Here is a 20,389-nt window from a genome sequence, read left to right on the forward strand (position 1 = left end):
TTTATGTGCATATTTAACCAAAAACTTATTCTTAAATACGTATTTCAGCAAGAGCCAGCATCCTCTGTATGAGTCTGCAGTTTTTTGCTCAATTTCCAGCCCTGCCAAGGCCTCCTCTGTGCATCCTTGAGACCCTCCACAATTTCCTTGTACCTACATATTTGGCTAATGCAATCTCACATCACTGGTGGGACAGTGAATTACTGTAATTATTGTTCACAAGCCACGCTAATTCTCCTGAATGCTTGCTGAGGACCAAGGCAGTCCTGTGGGATCACAGAATCCCAGATGACAGAATAAACTGTGTTGGAAGGGAGTGACAAGAATCATCAAGTCCAACTCCCAGCCCTGAATAGCACCATCCTAAAGAATCACACCACGTGCCCAAGAGCATTGTCCAAATACAAATCCATGATCACAGTGCCCTGTTGTATTTTAGGGAGAAAATCCCAGGTCAGCAGGAACCAAACTCACTCAGGATGGTGTAGATGCACCCCAGAGTGAAGGCACCCCAGAAACATGGGTTTGGTCTCCACCCAAAGTGCCCAGACCTTACAAAATGATGGTGGGTATTTCCCAAGGGCAGCACCACCCTCCAAAGCCCTGATGGACAAAAAAGGAGTAAAGCACACAGACAATTCCCAGTAGCCTCACCGTGAACCACTGAGGCTAGGAATGATTGCAACTCATGTGCCAGCCCAGGCTGGGGAATCTCATAAATCATGTGGAAGTGCAGAGTTATGAGTTTCTTCAGATAAAGACCACTAATTGCAGTCTGCTGTCACTGCTGGTGGGAGCCCATGCAACTCACTGGCGAGACTGGGAGGAGAGGTCCTGGACAGGGTGATGCAGTTTCTGAGGAGGGCAGATGGGCTAACACCCCTCCTGAGGTGCAAGGCTGGAGCACAGCTCAGATGATCATCATTCCCTGACTGCGCTGTCCCAGAGTTAGCAACCTCAGCATACAAAGTCTTAGCCCTGAAAATTGTCTGAATGTGCCGAATTTACTCCTGTGAAGGCTGGCACTTCTGAGTAAAGCAAAAAGCAGCTTAAACTGGGAGGAAAGGCTGGCTGTGAGACCAGCATCAATGGGAACTCTGTCTGCAAAGAGTGATTACTTGGTGGTGCAAATGCTCCAGGGCTGGGTCTGTGCAGTAAAGCAATCCTTGTGATCACTCCACGCCTGAGCTGAGTGACTCAGAGTAAAAATAATTAAATATGTTAATAATTATCAGGGCCCCCTTTGATTAAAACAAATAAAGCTTGTGATGTGTAAGCAAGGAGGAATGTGTAGGTTTGTAGGGCTCATCTCACAACCAGGCGCTGATAGCAAAAGCAGACATGGTGCCTGAGTCAGGAATCAAGGGTGCTGGGGACAGGGTGAGAGCACCCCAGCCAGAGGTGTCAAGGGTGGTCAGGCTCCTGCTGTAGTAGTTGCCTCCATCCTTGATCCCAGCGCGCAGTCTCGAGGCCAGAGACGAAACAGGGGCCTAGAGGCATCATAACTCCACACCTCAGCCCATCTAAGTGGGAGACCTGCTAGGTTTTGGGTAACTGGTCCTGGAACCAGCATCATATGGATTGCTGAGGGAAGGTGGGAAGCAATTTTGGAAGGTGAAGAAAATGTTAAATACAATTAACTGCACCGTGAAGCATGTTCTTTCAGGAGCTTGGGGCACCCCATGAGTGGAGGAAGGCACCTCTCAAGGGAGATTTATACCTCACATGGCTTTAGTTGGACTTCTGGGGTGCCCAGAGGAATGCTAGGTTGATGGCTTAGAATGTGGCTTCAGTGCCATGATTGTCAAGTAAAGCAGTGTCGTGAAAGAACCCTTCTGGTCTAACCCTTGCCAAAAAGCTGGTGCTGCTTGAGAGGAGATATGGCTTGGAAGGCAACTGCAAAGCACTTCAGTAGAGACAGACATTCCCAGGCAAGCCCCTCTTGTCCTTGCTCTGTGTGGGGCACCTGGAGCCAAAGGCAGCGTCTGCACCCACTGGTTGTTATGGACAGCAGTGCTCTGTCACATTCTGCAGATCTGCACTTTTGGCCAAGAGAGGAGATGGTGGTGGTGTGGTGCTTTCAAAGGAGAGTGTGGAGCTCATCTCCTGTGCTGGAATGTGGCCAGAGCAGGCAGGCTGCAGGGCACTCACAGCAGAGTCTGGAAGTGCTTTCCAAGGCTGTTTTGATCTCTCAAGTGTTCAGGTGATAAGAATCAGTGTCCGACAGTACTGGAAGGGCATTTATAGACAAAGCAAAACATGCCTGTGAGGCAGGAGGGTGAGTTCAAGTCATATCACACCTGAGATCTGTGATGCTCTAGGGAGAGCATACCACAACTTCCTGGCAGGCTGTGTTTCCCACATGGTGCTTGGGTGGCACCACATGGCACCTGGGCATGTAAAGCTGCACAATAGCCATGGTGACTGCCGGGAGCAGGAGAGGATCCATCTGCCTCAGCTGCACCACAGGAAGGCAAAATCTAGGCTGGGTGGAGTTGCAGCCATTGCATGAGCAAATACAGCATCCCAGGATGGAAACGTTCTTTGTATCCCAAAGTTTTTTTAATCCCAGGATGGAGCTCATTTGAAATGTGGGATTCAAGTTGTCCTCTCTGCATGTGCAGTGTCCCAGCTCATGAGCAGATGCAGATTTTCCACTGGAATGCACCCTCTCTGGGGCAATCTGTGAGAACACAGCAAAGTGTTGCATTCACTGGGGAGAAGAAGCAAAAAAAAAAACAACAGCTCCAGTTCAAACCAAGGGGGAACCTGAGGATATTCAGTGCATTCCCCCTCCCTGGAAATCAGCCAGGGCCCTGGACCTACCATACCTTTGCAAGCCTGAAAGGGACACAAAGACAGAGAACAAAGAACATTACCCACAAACAGCAGACAGCTCCCCAAACTTTTATTCCCACTAGTGGAGATGGGGCATGCAGAGGCAGGGCAGCCACCACCACCATCTTCTGCCACTCGGTCTGTATCTGTTAGTTTGCCTCACTAATAAAACAATGTCCTTGTAGTGCTTTCCTGGGGGGAAGCATAAAATGCATTTGGCGTTAGTTTATTTTTTTTTTAAGTCCTATTTAAGAAAAGGAGAGGAAAGGGATCCCTGCAAGGGGTGGGTTTGCTAACATGAGAGCACAACATGCTTGATTGCACTTTCTTCTCCCACGGTACCTCACTGACCCCCTGGAAGGCTAAACATAAGAGGGGTTAGGTGATGGCAGCTAAACCATGTGTAAAGCAGCAGCTCCTTAACATGTGGTTGTAGTTACGCAGCTGGGGAGCGGACACGTATTTCGGGAAGATACCTAGCCAGTGTGTAGCTAGCTGTGATCTGACATCCAGGGTAACTGCGCCACCTATGGCTCCCAAAGTCAGAGTCCAAATATGGGAGTGCGTAGTGACTTGTGTTCGCTGAGAAGACCCTTCACAGCCGCCTCTGAGGAAAGCTGTAGGAGCTTTATTGACTGCAGTGAAGTCACCTCCTTTAGTAAGGCCAGGTGGGGATGTGCACCATGGCTTACTGCCTTATTTTGACAGTACTCAAAATAATCTCCAAAGGAACTCTTATCCTTCTAAAACAAAATAAGAGCCAGAGATGACCGTGGGCACAGTTGTCTCCTGCCTGTTCTGGCACTGTTCCTTAGAGCACACACACATCCAGTCCTTATGGCTTCTGCTGCCTCACAGCAGATGTGAGCTCACAGCCCAGCAGATCCCATCCTGGAGGAGGGCAGTCCCAGATTATCAGGTTCTGTTTCCTTTTCCACTGGTTTGGCACCCCAGGCAGCCCTTCTTTTAGCCTTCTATTCTCACCCTTCACACTTGAAGCTGATTATCAGCTGTGTATCTTACAGGCTGTCAGTTGGAAGTTCAACTGGAATTGACAGGAATTTCCCAGTTTTTTCCTCTGTAAGAGATGTGGTGGGAGTAGTTTACACCTGCTTAAGTCCAGCACAAAGCAGTCACCTAGTGGTCTCCCACAATAAAAGGGGAAGCAGTGTAGCACCAGGGTTAGGCAAATCCACCCCAAGCCAGCTACCCAACAAAATCCTGTGAGCTCTTCTGAGAATGCCTCACTTGTCCCTCCTGCTGTCTCCTCCTTAACCACGTTCAGCCATGCAGTTTGCATTTCTGTGGACGATTTCCCTTTGCCTCAGTTATGCAGCACCAGCCCTTGTCTGCAGTGAGGTGACAATAATGATCACTGTTAATTTATGACAATGTCATGCACACTGTGCGTCCACATATCACCGACTCTCGGCATGGGTGGTTCCTGGCATCATGAAACACACGTACAGTGCAAGCAAATGGAAATGTGTTGTATCCTAAATCTAGATGCAGCTACTACTTTTTGAACTTCCCCTCCCTGCCCTCCATGCCAGTATTTGTTCATACAAGAAGGCTTTTGGAGAAGATGCAATTTGCAGCAATGGGCTCAGAGCCCTTTTGATCATTGTTCTGTGTCATCTTCCTTATTCCCTTTGTGTGTCATAGAATCCCAGAATGGTTTGGACTGGAAGGAACCTTAAAGCTCATCCAGTTCTACCCCTTGCCATGGGCAGGGACACCTTCCACTACACCTGGTTGCTCCAAGCCACATCCAACTGTCTTAAGGTGATTTTATGATGATACTCTATTCCCTAATCATCTGTTTTATGACGAGAAATGGATGTTGTAGCTTTAAGATGGGGTAGGGTGTGGGGAGCCTTGGGCTCCTGTGCAGATTTTATTCAAAGCAGACTGGGACATTGTGTTCTTGCTTTCCCTGGATTGGGTTTTGCTAGCTTGAAGCAAGTTTTCTTTTTTCCCCTCTTCCCTTCACCCAGTGGTATTCATTTCCACCACTGGCAAAAGGGATTACTGTAGTCCTTCTCTTTGGAGGAAACACTCATTCCAGAGTGTTTTTCTCCTAAATTTGTCTCCAAACCAAGACACCAACCTGGCCTTGAACACTTCCAGGGATGGAGTGTCACAGCTTCTCTGGGAAACCTGAGCCAGGGCCTCAACACCCTCACAGGGAAGAATTTCTTCCCAATATCCCATCTATCTCTGCCTTCTGTCAATGGGAAGCCACTCCCCCTTGTCCTGTCACTCCAGGCCCTTGTCCAAAGTCCTTCTCCAGCTCTCCTGAAGCCCCTTTAGGCACTGGCAGGGGCTCTGAGGTCTCCCTGAAGCCTTCTCCAGGCTGAACACCCCCAGCTCTCCCAGCCTGTCTCCAGAGCAGGGGGGCTACAGCACTTGGAGCATCTTCACAGCTTCCTCTGCACTTGCTCCTGCAGCTCCCCATCTGTCTGATGTTGGGGACCTCTCTTTTTCTGCTGGTACTTAGCGGGCTCAATGAGCACTGCTGTTCAGTGGGAGCTGAATGTTGGGCTCTGATGTTGTGTTAGAGCTGGCTGAGGGTGACGGTTGCTCTTACAGAAGCAAAATTCAGCTTGGGGAAAGAAGCTGAAGGAAGCTGCTTTGTTCAAAAATGCTATCCCAGGAATCACCAAGTAAGTCCTTTGGTTCAAATCCATTTATCAAAATTCACACAGTTGGTTACTTGCAGTTTGGAAATCGCATCTCTGGTCTGACCCAAATAGGATATAGAAAATGTGAACAGAACACTTACAAAGCACAAATGTAGCAGTCCCTGTGTACAAACTCTTCACAAGGCAAAGGAGGCAAAGCAACTGAAATACCACCAAAGGAACCTATTTCAGGGTATTTGAGAAGCCATTTGTAGACTTCAGCCAAAATCTTTTCTGCATCCTTGCCTTTACCATCCACCACGGACATGATGTCTCACTTTGAATGCAGTGGTTCCTCCTGGAATGAAGACCTAGGGACAGTTGTAAAGCAGAGAGGAGTGACTGATTGATCACCTGCTGCCAAAATCCATGACTTCATGCTCAGAGGGAAGTCATGAGATGCAAGGTGTCCTTGGAAAGTTGGGAACGTCAAGTAAAAGTGACCCCATAAATACAATTCTGCTTTTTCTTCACTCTTTTCTTGCCAGCTTTAGGATTAAGTTCCTAAGCACACTTTATATGAATGAAGCAAGAAAACTGAAAAAACACATAAAAACTGTGACCTCTGCAGCTCATCTTTGCAGAACATTTTCTAAGGCAGGCATTTAAGCACCACAGTTGTCCAGCGAAAATGGGCATTGCCAAGGTCCATCCCCTGCCCTGATGGCCAGATGAGATGCAAGGCCCTATGCCTTTATCATTAATCTCTGTTTCTTTACAGAACAGGTTGGTCATGTCCATTCTCATTACCAGGAAGGCTACTTGGCCTGTGCAACTACAGGACTGTTTGGGACTGTTCAAAACTGTTCCAGGGACCTTGCATAAAATTCAGCTGTAAAGTCAGCTGTGACCTGCACTGGCTATTAGTATGGATGTAGCCAGGGGGTTTTTATTTACTTGAAAGAACATTGGTGCTGCAACCTCATCAGTGAATGCTAGTCTAATCTTACCACAGGAGTGAAGGTCAAGGGGTCAGATTGAGCTCAAGATGTTGCCTAGAAGCAAAGAGAGACAAAGAGTGAAATGAAAACCTAATTGGTATTATTATTTATGAGGAGGAGAAGGAAGATGCTATTAAAAAAAATAAAAACTCAGTCCCATGTCTTTTTCCCTTTATGTTGTGCTTAGGTTGGCCTTCTCTGTCAGTAAACCAAGCATTCTAATACACTGCACAATGCCTATCATCATCTGTCTGGAATCAGCTACAGAATGAATGAGCTGACAGGGATTAGAGAAAATGTTCCCATTTGAGTTCCATCTCTTTGCTCTAATTTAATGAAGCAATGAGCCAATTTGGTGTCTTTGTGCCTGTGGCTGTAGTGTCCTGACTCCATCTATGATCGAAGGAGTCCAGGCACCACAAGCTTTGGAGCATGTTGTAAGAACCACTAAATGAAAGTCAATGAGCTGGACAATGAATTAAATCAAACTGGATAATTAAACTAGACTCAACCATTCTTCAAATAAAGGAAAAATCACCATGTAACTCCTCCTAAGTGCTAAGGGTGTTATCAGTTCTCTAGGAAAAAGCACATATGAAGCCATTTAATTCTGTCAATAAAATCAGAGGTTTATGGGCAGGGGGTTTTGTATGGTGTTTGACTATTTGATTCCTGGAAATAGTCTCAGTGCTGGAGCACGATTTGCACATAAAACCTTACCACCTGTTTTCACTTGGTGTGCCACAGGAACCCATGCAGCATACTGTCATCTCTGTCCCCCAGGACTTGTCAAGCATTTAAATGTCACAGGCTCTTTGGGTCACTACTGCTATTCCCTGCTTTAAGATGGTGAAACTGAGGAGTAGAGATGTACAGTGCATTACCTTACCCACGAAACAGGAAAGTATTCCTTTGCAATTCAGAGCAGTACTCTGTACTCATTCCTATGCCAAGTTTTGCCACTGATCTGAGTCATAATAAAGAAAGCAAAGAGAATAAATGTGGAAGGCAGAAAACAGCTTTTCCCTTAATGGGAGCAGGCAAAGAGAGGAGGCACCCACACATCCTCCCATTCTTAGGTCTGTTATTTGGGATGCCATATCAGGCTTGGGGACCAGCCCAAGCTCTGGATCCCACCTTCTAGTCCAGCAGCTATGGGCATTACCCTCAGGCTGAGTGTGCTGTCATGTTTGTTCAGAAGATATGCTCACCATTTTTGTCAGTCTTAGAATTTATATCACACTTGTTTGTCAAAGCCCCACCTATCCTGTACAGCACTTCCTTTCTGATAATTCCTGCTGAGATACAGAGCTAAAATAATGGAAAGGGAAGAAAACTCTCACCATTGTCTTGAGGCAAGTCTGTTAAAACATGAATTCTGATATTTTCTTCAAAGCTCCTCCCTTGCGATAGGATTCTGAGCATCCCTGGAATTTCCTTGCATTTGGACACTGTCCTGAACTGTCATGGGAAACATACTGAGATTGGGAAGGTGCCATTTGATGTTGAAAGATTCTCAGTTTTGTTAAGAAAGAGTGGTGAGCTGCTCTTAGTCTACAGCACTCATGCAAATGAGACCCAAGGAGAACAAACCCCCAGGAAAGGAGCAAAGAGACCACCAGGGAGATGGGATGTGGAAGATAATCAAAATATCAAAGTAGAAAACAAGTGCTCCAAAACAGGACCAGTGATGGATGACAGCAAGAGTCTTATTCCCACTGTGACACTTGAAAAAAGGAGGCAGATAAGAAAGTTCTCACTGACTCTTTGTGTTAAGAAGCATTATTAATCCAAAAATATTAATATTAAATAAGATTTAATTTCCCTAGGAATTAAAAGCTACAAGCAGGTTTTGTCACAGCTTGATTTCCACCTTGGGCTCTGCTGCTCACCAGGGAAAACGGCTCATCCCCTAGTCTGTGAGGTCAGCAGGACATCTAGTGGCAGAATAACACTGAAATACACAGGGGAATATACTCGACTCTGAAGATTTGCTTCATTTTTTGGACAGCTCGACTATCACCTTCTTTCTACCACACATAAAAAGGACTGGTTGACAGTTCAACGATGTATTTTGAACTTATCAGCTGAAAAAATGCATTGAAATTATGTTTTCCTATATCTCCCGAACTCCAGCTTTATGGAGATGAAACACTACTGTAACCACTGTGCTTCCTGCCTGTCAGCCTCCCAAGACACTGTTCACCCTGACTCTCTCCTTTTTAAGGAGTTGGACAAATCACTATTGTGTCTGGTTCTGGTTATGTTTTTTGCCCACATGTGAAGGGTTCTATATGCCATTGCTGCTGGGCTGCTTGACGTGATCCCGCTACACAGCTCATAAGAATTTTTTTTCCATCTGTTCTTTCCAAAAATGTTTTTAAGAGCTTTTTGTAATTTGGTTTTGATGGTACTGGATTTTGTTTAAAGGCTCCATTACCTGTTACATTGAAAATCTTTTTGCAGCTGCTCCATTTAGTCCAAGTTTGCTCTTCACTGGAAACAAACTAGTCACTATTAAGCTTTGGCAGCTGCTTAAAAAACAAAAAGAAAAATAAAAACAAAAATAGATAAACAGAACAAAAAATCCTGATATTTGCAATGTTGATATTTAATTTCTTAGTGGAGCAGGAAATACTGCCATTTTGCCTGTGGTGAATCATGGAATCATAGAAAGATTAGGAAGGGACCTTAAAGATCATCTTGTTCTACCCCTCTGCCATGAATAGGGACACCTTTCACTAGACCAGGTTGCTCCAAGCCCCATCCAACCTGGCCTTGAACATTTCTAGGGATGGGGCAGCCACAGCTTCTCCAGGCAACTTGTCTACCCTCCTTCAGTTTAAAGTAATTTCCTCTTGTCCTATCAGGTTTATAATATGATTTACCTTTATAATCTTCCTTACTCAGCATTTATTCTGCAGTTACAGACAACAGTAAATCCATAATGGGTAATCCATTGAGTGCTGCAAATGAAAGGTGAAAGATGTGAAAACTGTCTAGGACAAGGTAGTCTAACTCTAGGTAGGAATTCTCATTTTTATAATTACTTTGCAGGGTTCACAAAAGACCTTTGGCCAATAATGGGAGACTGTTTCTGCAATAGCAGGACAGTTGCTCAAGCAAGAGTGGGCTGTGGCCCAAATTTTAATGGGTATTTCACAATGTTCAGTACTGCTATGCCTAAAGTAAGCAATCAAAAGCTAAAGTGATCAAATCTCTACTCATCACCTGGTCTGTGGTACCCAACTACATCCATGGTCCTACACCAACTCATTTGCAGCTGAAAGCCAGTAAACTGCTGGCTCAGTTTGAAAAATCAAATTTAAGCTTTGAAGTCAATTAGGCATTGCAAAGTGAAACACTGAAACCCCTAATCACCCACTGGTTGGGCCAAAGAGACAGCTAGGGATCTTCAAAACATTTGGAATCAGATATTTAATGTGATTCCATGTCAGCTATGAAACATTAAAAAGTTTAGAGGAATCAATAGAAAAAGAAATACAAGGCGTTTTTAAAATTACCCTTTCAACTTTAGTAGTGATTTTTTAGTCGTGATTTTTTTTTTTTTGGGTAGTCATGTTTTTGCAGGTGTAATTCCAACATTTTAATTTGCAAAGAGAAACACTACTTTTACTAGCAGTGTCCACATCAAATCCATAAAGCAAACGAATGAAGACCACTTTTAAGTTGTCTGCAACCTTTCAGCTGTGCGCACAGGTGCTCTGCTGAATACCTTGTTTCTCTCACTATCATTCCTCCTCCTTTCCTTTTGACTTGTTACATCCAGTAGAGAAGGTCTCCTCCACCTCCAAGCACAACTGCAGAGAAGGAGACAGAAAGTCTTCCAAACATTGTCTGTGCTAGCAAAAGAGAACCACCTCTCACAGGGCAAAGGGGGTATCCCCCAGAAGAATCTGGGGAGGATGCTCACCTTAGAAAGGGCTGCTGTTGTCCCTTCTCCTGATCCCTTGTGCAACACAGACTGCAAGATCCCTGCAGAGAGCAGCAAACAACAGCCTGGGCTTGCACCTGGAGGCAGGACACAGCTGGAGTGAGCTCCAGCCACCCTCCCTCCACTAATGCCTCTGCACCCAGTTGGACTACCATGCTACAGAAAAATATCCAATTTAACTCTGAAGCCTCCACTCGATAAAGAACCCATCCTGCTTTCTAATGACCTGCTCCAGTGCTAATTAATCACCCTGTTGACAACAACCTTCTTCCACCATGAACATTCCTGCCTTCCCTGTCAAATCCTTGTCTCCAAGCCTGTTAATTCCCGCAGTCCTTCTGTCAGAAACTGAAATGTTATCACTTACGGCTTAAACATTTTTATGAAGGACTTTTGCCTATTATAGTAAAACTATTTAACAAAAGCTGCATGGAAGACCACCACACCCTGAGTGGGCCTCCTGACTGAGGCCCTGGACTGCAAATTGATGGAGATAAAATAAAATTACTCAGGCCTGGGCTGAGGGGGAAGAATATATTCACAGGAGGATTAAGCCCAGCACTTTGGGGTGGAGACTGCAGCCCCAAGCTTATCTGCTGCCAGGCTTGCACAGACCCTCACACAAAAGCAGGGAGGGAGGAGAGGTTTTGGGTGTGTGGTGAAAAAGCCTCTGGTCCAAGGCAGTGAATGCTCATCCTCTGCTGCGCAGACCAGCTCAGCTCTGGGGGCCCCCACACCAGGAAAGTCACACCTACAGCAGAGGGGGTGTCATGGCCCATCAAGGACCCCCAAAAAGGGTTCCCAGACCCTGCACCAGAGCACTGCACATAATGCAACATGATGCACCAGATCCAGACTCTTGCAAAGGACAGATTCAAACCTACCCCCTCAGGGGAGGCACCTGTGTGTTCCCAACTTCCAAAATGTGTATTAATCCATTGGATTCTCTACTCTTCCGTGTGGGAGACCCTCACCACCAAGACTAGATGGATGGAAACAACAGTGCTGGAAATGATACAAAGTTTAAAATTTTTTTCCTAACTTTATTCAGTTTTATTCCCCTTTGCCCTGAGTGAAGGGAATTGAAGTTTCTTTTCAAGGGACTGTTCCACCAGGCAAGATCTAATGGGTTTAATATCCCAACAGACTGGGAGTAGCACAGAAGATACACAAAAAGTAACAACAATTAATGACCATTAATGAACATAACTCCAAACATCACCCCTGGCACAGTCGGAGACATCTGGTCTGGGAAAAAATAAAAAGATAGGAATGAGAACTTAATTAGCATCAGAGGTGAATAAATCCATATCCAATAGGAAATCAAATACTATGAGCTGTGCAACTTGGGACCAATGAACATTGAACCAATTAATTTCTACGGGTTTTGACTGTGTAAAATATATGAAAAATCTAGTAAAAGCCATGTCTGATGGAATGATTTTCTCTGCACTACCTGGGCAACATGTGGATGAAATTATTTCAGTTGCACATCCTGGCCAGAATAAATGCCTTGATTCTCTAACATTAAAAATGTTGGAGAGTTTTTTCATTTTCCCACAGTTTTGGTGACAATGAGACATTAAGACCCTCAAAAAGGTGATGTATTTCTCTCTTCTCCCTGTCACTCCCCCTTGTCTCTCCCTCCCTCCCTTCCTTCTTCTTTTTTTCTTTCTTTTCTCTCTTCTCTTCTCTTCTCTTCTCTTCTCTTCTCTTCTCTTCTCTTCTCTTCTCTTCTCTTCTCTTCTCTTCTCTTCTCTTCTCTTCTCTTCTCTTCTCTTCTCTTCTCTTCTCTTCTCTTCTCTTCTCTCCTCTCCCCTCCCCTCCCCCTCCCCTCCCCTCCTCTCCTCTCCTCTCCTCTCCTCTCCTCTCCTCTCCTCTCCTCTCCTCTCCTCTCCTCTCCTCTCCTCTCCTCTCCTCTCCTCTCCTCTCCTCTCCTCTCCTCTCCTCTCCTCTCCTCTCCTCTCCTCTCCTCTCCTCTCCTCTCCTCTCCTCTCCTCTCCTCTCCTCTCCTCTCCTCTCCTCTCCTCTCCTCTCCTCTTGTTTGGTTTTAATCAAGTTTTGGGGTATATTTTGAACCTTTCTGGATCTTATCTGTTTTATTCCCAGTCTTAGTTTTATTTGCTCTTCTGTGTTCAGATAGGTTCATAACACCTTCTCTGTAGGCAGGCAGTAACCTGAGGGCAACCAGCATCTCTGCAGTTCAGAGCCATGTTTATATTAGTGGTTATATCTCTCCTAGTAAATATTTTTGGGTCCTGCTTTTTGCCAACACCCTCCAAAGGAAAGATCAGCTGTATAAGGATAAAAACAATATCCAAAGCTGAAATCAGTAACATTAATCATAAGGGAGGCTGTAAATACCTATGGCTTTATGTGTGGCTGAACTTCAAGCTACTATGGAAAAGGAAGAGGCCAGGAGAAAGCTTTTGCTTCAGGTGTCTCACCTTATAGTACATCCTATTTGTGATTTTCCCTGTGGTGTTGAGTCTGCACAAAGATACTGAGCTACAGTTTTAGCAAGAATGACAATTTTAGAGACACTGCAAACCAAAGAGGCCCATCATTTCCCAGAAAAAAAAAATAGACAAGAGAAGAGCTGTCCAGCATGGCTTCTCTTTTGGGAATGGGGAGGATACAAAATAAGTAACTGTTTAGCTCACAAAACTGGGAGGATCTCTTTCTCTGTACTATTGCTCTAATGCAGGAACCAGTGAATGTGGATTGTCACTTGATACTTCATTTTCAGTGCAAACCTCTGAAAAGGTTCAAATCCACAACTAATCAAGTTCTAAGTACTTCCTCTGGACAGACTTGGCTGCTGTTCCCAGAAACCTCTTCCTTCTCTTCCCTCATCATTTTTGGACTTGCTTTGAAAGTGTCAGCCGATGAGGTAAAGGAAAATGCATGGCCAGAGACCAGAGGATTCTTAGGTTTTACAAGGCTCCTTGGCACCAATTCCAGCTCCCAAGCTATTGCTTTTCACTCCTTAAGAAATATGAAAAGTCAGTCCAAAAAGGCCAAGGGAGAATTAAGACAACCACTGAACTATCAAAAACAGGCCATTTGTCTAAGTATTTAGAAATGACCACTGAAGCAGACAATCACTTACTGAGAGCAGGTAACCAAGAATTTTGTTTCATAGAATCACGGAACCATAGAACAGTTTCGGTTGGAAGGGATCTTAAAGTTCGTCTTGTTCCACCCCATGCCATGGTCAGGGACACTAGACCAGGTTGCTCCAAGCTTCCTCCAACCTGGCCTTGAACATTTCCATGGTTTCTCTGGGAAACCTGTGCCAGGACCTCACCACCCTCACAGCCAATCATTTATTCCTAATCTCTAATTTAAATCCACCCTTCTTCAATTTAAAGCCACTCCCTCTCATGCTATCACTGCACACCCTTGTCACAAGGCCCCTTTCCAGGCTTCTTGTATTCCAATAAAACCAGTTATTACAGTCTTTGAATCCCTTTGATGGTCTTTCAGTGCCACCATTTCCCAGAACAGATAAAGTGCTCAGAAATCTGAAATTACATGAAAGAAGACATTTTAATGGAATCTGATTTTAAAGGCACTGTCCATAAACACACAGCTAGGGGCAGGAGGCTGCAAATTAACCAGCTGAGACCTGAGGCATCCATCACCAGCATAATTATAAAATCTGGATACATTTGCTAGTAACAGATGCTCTCCCTTCTGGTTTTCCTTGTACATCCCTAGTTGTTCTGAGCACATTCAGATTAACGCAAAGAAGGTGGCTGTTATTTAAATGCAGGTGGCTCTCTGCAGACAACTCCATAGGGCCATGCAGAAGCCTGCCAAGCAGCAATTTAGCATTGTCTCTGTTTGCACAGAAGGACCTCAGTGACTTGGAAAGCATAGAAGAAGGAAATGTTTTCTCCATGACATACTATAGGCTGTGTACAATCAGCATCCTTCCTCAGCAGCTGCACCTGATAAACCTTGTCAGCAGCCTGAGAGTCCTTTAAGGCTGCCAGTGTCAAGAATGACTCTAAAGTAATCATGCAGGGACAAAACCCCTGCGTCAGAATCACACTGGTCATACTACAATGAGTCTTTACTTGACTGGGCCGCAAGACTGAATTCTTCAGAATAAATTCAATTTCAGCTGCTTATTGGGAATCAGCAAGTCCAGTGATCTAGTCTCTAGTAAGCTATCCAGTCTGAGCATGCACATCATACATAAAACCTAAAATAATCCTAATATGCCTGACTTTTCAGTGGGAAAAAAATTTAAATTAATTACACTGCTTGTCTGCTAGAATATACTAAATTGCCAGACTGAAATGGTGATAACAGTTTTGCATGCTCTTACATATACTACTCTTCAACTTGATATTTTCAGCCCAGTTTCTAAAAGAAAAATCATTTTTTAAACCCTGTAAATGTCTTGGGCTATTTGTGTAAGCTTATCAAGCTTCCACTAGAATCTTTGAACCAACTGACGAATTTCATACAAATATGGGGAAGGAAGATGGGTCCTGCAGAGCAACAAGAGAGACAGACTCTGAAGTTCACCTTGCTAGAGCACACAGCTGGATGTGGGTTTACCCCCTTATCAGACAGAGAAACAACACAGGTGAGCACCCCTTGGAAACACAAGTGAGAATGAAATGAAGCTTTGGCTAATCCCAAAGCAACTTAATTCTTCTGTCACAGCAGCAGTCCCCACCTCCATTCTCATTTCCTACCCCAATCCTGTGACAAAGTGACAAAGTGACACTTTACAAAAAACAAAGAGAATTGCCAGTAATTTTTCATCCATAATGGGATACAGGCAGAGTTTATTCCTAAAAGTAAATAAACTCAGGAAACAGCCAGAGCTGTCAAACACAGACTTGGCTGCTGCAAGCTCCAACCTGGCCTTGAACTTTTCCAGGGATGGGACAGCCACAGCTTCTATGGACAACTTATGCCAGGGCCCCAGTACCCTCACACCCAAGAATTTCTTCCCAGTATCCTACCTAACGCCTCCCTCTGGCAATGGGAAAGCCATTCCCCTAGTTGTGTCCCTCCATGCCCTTGTCCAAAGTCCCTCTCCAGGTCTCTTGGAATCCCTTTAGGCACTGGCAGGGACTCTAGGGTCTCCCTGGATCCTTCTCTTCTTCAGGATGAACACCCGCAGCTCTCCCAGCCTGTCTCCAGAGCAGAGGTGCTTCAGCCCTCAGAGCATCTCTGTGGTCTCCCCTGGATTTGCTCCAGTAGCTCCATGTTGTTCTGATGTTGGACCCCAGAGCTGGAGGCAGCTCTGCAGGCAGGGTCTCACCTGAGCAGAACAGAGGGGCAGAAAGCCTTACCTGACATTCCTGCCCACACTGTAGGATCAGCCCAGGACACAGTTGGCTGTCTGGGCTGCCAGTGCACATGGCCAAGTCAGGTCAAGCTTGGAAGCCAGATCAATGCACACTCCTGGAGATGAGGAGATGGTTCCAGGATTCCTAGTTGGCTAGGGACATAGCTGGACTCACTTTGTTCTGTATGCAAAAAAAAAGTAAATACTAATCATAGATATTCATATGACCCCCCCATTCCTGAAATGTTTTCTATGCAGTTGATCTATTTGTTTTCATAAAATCTCTGTGATACAAGGCCCAGTTATCAAATATGTTAAGTTACTATGACCTCCATCTGATCACATGAAAAATTTGCAGTGAAACAGGATAGTCTATCAAGGTCTTCCAAACCCCTGCCTAGTGCTATTAAACAATGTCTCTAGTCCAGTAAACATACAGATCTGACATGATGAGAGACAGCAGAAACAAGACAAATAACACTTAGAGAGAAGGGGTAGCAGGGGTGAGTTAGTTTGGAGTAAATGAATGTTCAGCTCACAGTACTCATAAAAATTAAGTGACTTGAAGTGACTGAAGTGACTGAATTAAGTGACCTAAGTGACATGACAAGGGGAATGACTTCCCACTGCCAGAGAGAGTGGTTAGATGGAATATGGGGAAGAAAATCTTGGCTGTGAGGGTGTTGAGGCCCTGGTACAGGTTGCCCAGAGAAACTCTGGCTGCCCCATCTCTGGAGTGTTCAAAGCCAGGCTGGACAGGGCTTGGAGCAACCTGGTCTAGTGGAAGGTGTCCCTCCATGGCAAGGCATGGAATGGAATTATTTTTAAGGTGTCTTCCAACCCAGACTAGTCTGGGATTCAATGATTCAACTGCAGGTTCCTGGTTTCCAGGCTCCCTGGACCATGAGCTGAGCACAGGGTTAAGTGCCTACAAAGACAAGAGACATGTACTACACCAAAGCAGGCCATGCTCAAATTAGTAGGGAGTGGCACATAATGATACAAATCAACATTTTAAAAGCTGAGAGCAAGAGCAGAGAAAATAAAGAGACATGTCAGTGTAAAGCCTAGGATATTTTTTCATCCGTTTGATATGTATAAGGTCACCTTTTCCCCAGAGCACAGCTCCCTGCACAGGCAAGAATGCAGGTGGAAAGCACAGATCTTTACTTAATATTTGAAGAATATTGGCGTTTGAAAAAAAATGAAAAGGAACTTACCACTTATCTACATTTAGGTTCCATAAAAGCATCATTTTAGAATGTAGGGGAAAACAGAATGATAGAGAAAAATTATGGGTTTGTTTATATAAACAGTAAACCTAACCCAACATACCTTGCAAATATATCCTGATCAGAATAGAAAAAAGTCTTCTAAAGATCAGAAGCAATGACTGGTCAACATGTGAATTGAAACTGAGAAGCAAATGTTACCTTGTAGGCAAAAATGGAGATCTGTTGGCCTGAATTTGGGAAGGGGAAATGAAAGGGGGTGAAGTAGGAAAAAGTACAGCACATGTAATATTAGTAGCAGAAATGTAGTACAGTCTGATTTCTTCTATTCTCCAATCCACCATTAAAATGAGTGGATATATCAAAAAGGCAAATTTTAAAATTGCTTAGAAGGATTTGAGTTTCCCAGTAATTACAGAAAGCCATCTGGGGAATGAAATTAATTACCAAGGTAGCTAAACAAAGATAGCCCCAGTGCTCTATTCAGATGTTGAATTTTGCTCCTGAATGGAGATTTTCAAAGTCTGTGCTTTTTCCTGCTTTTGACTGTGCATGCCCAGCTTGACACCACTTTCAAGCTCCTTTCCAGAGAGAGGGGTAGCACTAAACAATTTCTAAAACCCACAGCCTTTTAATATATCTCCAAATGGGAAATGTTAAACACAGGCAGCTAAGAACACTGACCTTCAAAACACATGATTAGAGGGCAGCAAGTTGGGCATGAAACAATGAGGCACGCAGCTGCAGAAAAATAGCACCTAGATCTGGAAAACGACCTGTCCTCTTTGCAGTTCTTTGCCTGTCAGTTCTGGAAGAAAAGAAGACCAGTGAGACTTGAAGGACCACACCAGCAAGGTGTTCAGGAGCTTATGCATACCTTGGAGAAGCAAATAGGAGAGAAAACGTCTGCATCTGCATTTTCAGCACATTTTTTCCTTGAAGTTTCCCAGGAACTGTGTTGCACTCTCAGATGGGAAACTGCATCCAGCTGTACTGCACTGTCCTGCCTGAAGGGTGCAAAGAATCAGGACTGACACCGCTGCAGGTGGAGATGGAGAAGACCAGGACTCCATGTGGGCTTAGTTCTGGTGCACAATTTATACCAGCTTCCAGCATCACACTACCAACGAAACGGTGCCCTTAACCTCTCTCACATATCTCCCATCCCTCTCCCACTTCCCTAATGACCCAAATCCATGTCTAGTAGTTCCCAAGTATCTTTCCTTCACCAAGACAGCAAGTGCTTACTGTACAGAAGTGTCTGTGTACACTATGACCTTCCAGAAAATGCTTCACTAGGAAACAGCTATGAAGACTGAAGTGATGTTCCAGAAGTAAGACAGAACAAAAACAACCCAAGGCCCTGGTGAGTTCTTCTCCTCAATCTCTGTGTCCTGGTGACAATAGATGGTGAAGACTCTTGGCTGCCAGAATCTACTTGCTAAGAAATCAGCCTGAAGTTCAGGGGCAATGCAAAACATATTCTCTTGCTGATCTCCTAGAGGTTCTTCCAGGAGCAAGGAAAGACAGACTCATTGCTGGCTGAAGAGGTGACAAGCCGAATTTTCACTCTAACAGTGGTGTGTGTGGTCCCAGCTCCAACTGTAGACTGCCACAGATGACGAGAGACTCAGCAGTCCCCTCTTAGTGGAAGATGCCCTAAGACACCTGAAACTATTGGCAGAAGTGCTGAGCTGCCTCCAGCACTGGCTTTCACAGGGATCTCAATTTTTAAATGTAAATCAGTGTTTATTAGTACCTTTTAATAAAGGGGGACCTGCCACAAGCCCATCTCTTGGGGGCTCTAAGGGAAGCCTGGGCTCCAGTTGGGACTGCATGTGCCAGACTCAGAGCATGGTATCCTAGCAAGAAGGCACCCAAGTAGGTGCCCATATAAAATAACTATTTTTGAAAAACATCTTTTTATTATAGTGTTGCTCTTTGGAGGCTGTGGCCGTGAGGATTTGAGGAAGGTCTGTAGATTGCTTGGGTGACGCTGGGGGATGGTAGCAGCCATCATCTACTCTGCAACTCAAGTTCCACAACTAGAAAACTAATTTCTTCCTAAAGTACTTACGTCAGCTAACGTGCTTGGGGGGAGCATTGGGAGCCTTATACAACACAAGAGTATCCTTTACCTTAAGATCACATGGCCAGTTTACTCACTGATAGATTTAACTTTGGGACACTACAAAACAGGGGACTAGGGGATGACAGAGACATCTGCTCTGTCACTGCTGCTTCTCAATCTCCCTGAACAAACTGCACCAGTACTTGCATTGACTGCAAGGACACTTCCAGGGATTACTCTTGCCAGCTAAAACAGAAGACCCACAGGCACAGGTTTAAGAAAAAAAGCAAGCTTGCTGCAGGAAACTAAATAATTAGAAACACTGCACAATATGGCAATAATAAAATTAACTATTATGGTCTTAGGGAACATGCATATTGAATTCTATTTGATTAACAGTGTTATTTTTCAAAGTAAAGAAAGCTTTTAAAGAACATGCACATGTTTTGAAACTGCTATAGATGTGTTTAAAACTTCCAACTCCATTTTATTTTCTTGCTGATGTTTCACTAATAACATTTAGGCAAAATGTTGGGGAGATCCCTATTCTTTGTTGGAACTGTTTTCCTTAGAGAAAGTAGGGAGCACTACAGGTCTGAAAATGACAGAATGTTAAGCTTCTTTAGGATAACACCTACAGTTATTCTAGGTTAGTTGTTGTTTCTCGAAACAGGTACAATAAAAAGATTTATTTTCCTCTGCTTGAGAGTAATTGGGATGTTTCTGGCCACTCTGAGATTTTTCACTGTTGCACAGGAAGTGTGGAAGACAGAATAGCTGCACCTAGAATCCCTGAGTGGTTCTGCTCCTCCACTTCTTTACAGCACAACCTTGGCACCCAAACAAGTGGATACAGAATTTCTGAAGACAATGACAGAAATAACACCACAGGAGACAAAATTATACTCCAAGTACTAATACTGGTTTCTAGCAGGAATTCTGTGCATGGGAAAAGGAAATACATTTTGTGTATTAAAACAAGCATTGCTTTCACAGAGCACGATAGGCTGAGCAGTTATGGAAATCCATTTTCACTAAAAATAATATCTGAGCAGCAATACTTATGCTAATTTTAACAGACCAATTCCTTCATTACTTCATAGAGTGTGCCAAAATGTCAGGTCAAGTAAAGGGAAATGCTTCACACTCACCTTGGAAATACACACTGCCCTGAACTGACAGAGTATTTAAAAACTGTAACTCCCTGTCTCCAGAATCTGTTCAACAAAGCAGAATCAAAGTTCATCTTCAGTGATTGTTTCATTTTCAGACACATTTGTATCAGTCTCAGACCTGCTCTAGCAAACTTTTATGACTGGATTACACTTGAGTTGCATTCCTTCTGTGCAGC

This window comes from Cinclus cinclus, chromosome 2, assembly GCF_963662255.1.
Source record: "Cinclus cinclus chromosome 2, bCinCin1.1, whole genome shotgun sequence".
Lineage (NCBI taxonomy): Eukaryota > Metazoa > Chordata > Aves > Passeriformes > Cinclidae > Cinclus > Cinclus cinclus.